Consider the following 2,361-nt stretch of genomic DNA (forward strand, 5'->3'; position numbering starts at 1 on the left):
TTTATTTTTGTTCAGTTCAATCTACCTTTGAAAATTGCCTCTGAGGCTGCTTCTTTTACCCATTGACTGAAAGTATGTTGATTAATCTCCAAGTGTTTGAAAAATTTTATGTTATCTTTCTGTTATTGATTTCTAGTGATTTTATTGTGGATGGAAAATATACTATCTATGACTTCAATTCTTTTAGATTTGATGAGGTTTACTCTACAACCATAATATGGACAGTTTTTACAAGTTCTGTGAGTTCTTGAAAGAAATGTATATTCTACTGTTTGTTTGTTTTTTAACCTTGTTTGAAACTAGCCCGCATGCTACAGAGCTGTTAGGCCAGCTTCAGTATTACTTTTCCTCCTTTTACGACCACCAAGACCAGTGTTCAGATCCGATGGGAAAGGGAGCTGGAGGGTTATTCTACTGTTCTTGGGGGGAATGTTCTACAAATGTTAATTAGTTTCTGAGTGGTTGATGCTGCTATTGCATTCTTCTATATTTTGCTATTTTTTTGTCTAGTTGCTCTATCTGTTTGATAGAGGGTAGATTAAAATCTACAACTGTACATATTTGTCTACTTTTAGTTCTATCAGTTTTTGCTTGATATCACTATATTTTACAGATCTGTATTTGGCATGTGCACATTTAGGATTGCTTTGTCTTTTTATTTTATTGAGCCATATTATCTTTATATAAGGTCTACCTCAAATGTTTGATAATTTCATTTGCTCTGAAGTCTGTATTTTTTATCTGATATTAACATAGCCATTCCTGATAAATGTTTACACAGTATATTTGTCTATTCTTTTACTTTTGACATTCCTATAGTCCTATATTTGAAGTGAGTTTCTTGTAAAAGGCATATAATAGGGTCACATATTATAATCTACTCTGTCAATATCTATCTCATTGATATATTTAGATAACTTCCATTTACTAAATTTATATTTAATATAAATTGGCTATATCTGCCACCCTAAGATGGCTCCAGTCTTACTAATTATTGTTGTCTCTTAAAGCTCAAAAAAACAACAACAAACAATTAGTTATTTCGTTATTTTATAATTTAATTTGTTTGGCTCAATTTTTAAACTGTCAGCACAAAGCCTAGTAAATTTTAATAAAGGCTTTAGTTTTTTATTCTTTGTATGTGGATAAACACATGAAATATGCAATCTTTTTTATTTTGTTTTCTATCTTTCCAAATTTAAGTATAAAAAACTTTGTCTCAAACTTACAATCGACAACAGTCTATGCAACCTGCTCTGGAAACTTTAGTCTATGCTCTGATGAGTTCCAGTGCTGTACACTGCCCCAGCCCTTCAAAATAAAATTGATGAGAAGAGATAGATAGAGGACCTTAGACTCTAAGCTCCATTAAGGCTTGAGCTGTGTCACTTTTATTTACCACTTTATACTTAAAGTATAATAGAGCACGGCCCATGGAAAACATTTGGTTAATAGTTGTTGAATTGCTGAGTGAACCAATGAAGCAGAGAACTGATTTACTAGCCCTCAGCTTGAGAACAGTCCTAAGTTGTTAGAAAGCCCCCGCACCTTCTCCTGTTCATACCCAACTCCCAACTCCCAACCTCCAAGGCACGGTGCACAGTTCAAGTCCTTCACCTTTTCTAATCTCCTCCCAACTGAAGGTGGTTTCTCCCCCCTTCCAGAAATCTTGGATTACTTTCTACCTCTTTCTGGAGATATTTATGCACGTCTCATTATAACCCTGCAGCTCTCTCTGGTTTGTGAACAGCCATCCATCTCTCTTATCTTATCACTACAGCCCTTGATACAGTGTTCTATACCCATCACAGACTGTTGTTGAATATCTACTTCTGAAAATTGTGACTGCAGGAGGAGGATGTTGCTATTGTCTGGGAACCGTTCTGTGATGATGGTGAAGGATAGACAAGGTTAGAAGATGACCCTTCAGGTTTCACTGCAAAGAAACAGATGGTCAGGAAAATATCTATAACCAAAGCTTGCCAATGGTATCACAATGACTTTGTCTTCAGAACTATGTTATGATGTAAATTTTGCAAAGTGACAGTATCTCCTGAATAAAATGTCAGCTGTAGTTTTAACTTTGTCAGCAGAATTGGTTTGCTATGTAATTCAGTAGTGAGATTAGGTAGATATATCCTAAAGATAAATGAGCAAGGACTGAAAGTAACAAAAAAGTAAGTTACAACTAAATTCAAAGTCTTGATTTAAAAGCAGTTCCCATCTCAAAAAAATCTCCAGGCAAGACTAGTTAGACTTTTTAACATAATGATTCTTGTTTGCTTACCCTTTTTTAATTTTTAATTTTTCAAAGTGCCAGTTTACTGAATGTTATTTTTTGAAATTGCTTCTCGTGGAAAT

The 2,361-nt window shown here is 34.2% G+C and overlaps 1 non-coding gene across 1 annotated transcript; it reads right to left on the reverse strand.

The window, feature by feature from the left end:
• Positions 1-287: 287 nt before the first annotated feature.
• Positions 288-407, reverse strand: LOC150016510 (small nucleolar RNA SNORA61). Its single transcript, XR_016510327.1, has one exon. It is a non-coding gene; the product is annotated as a small nucleolar RNA SNORA61 (small nucleolar RNA).
• Positions 408-2,361: the final 1,954 nt, after the last annotated feature.

The sequence above is a fragment of the Furipterus horrens genome, unplaced genomic scaffold, assembly GCF_987537825.1.
Source record: "Furipterus horrens unplaced genomic scaffold, mFurHor1.1.pri manual_scaffold_3, whole genome shotgun sequence".
Taxonomy (NCBI): Eukaryota; Metazoa; Chordata; class Mammalia; order Chiroptera; family Furipteridae; genus Furipterus; species Furipterus horrens.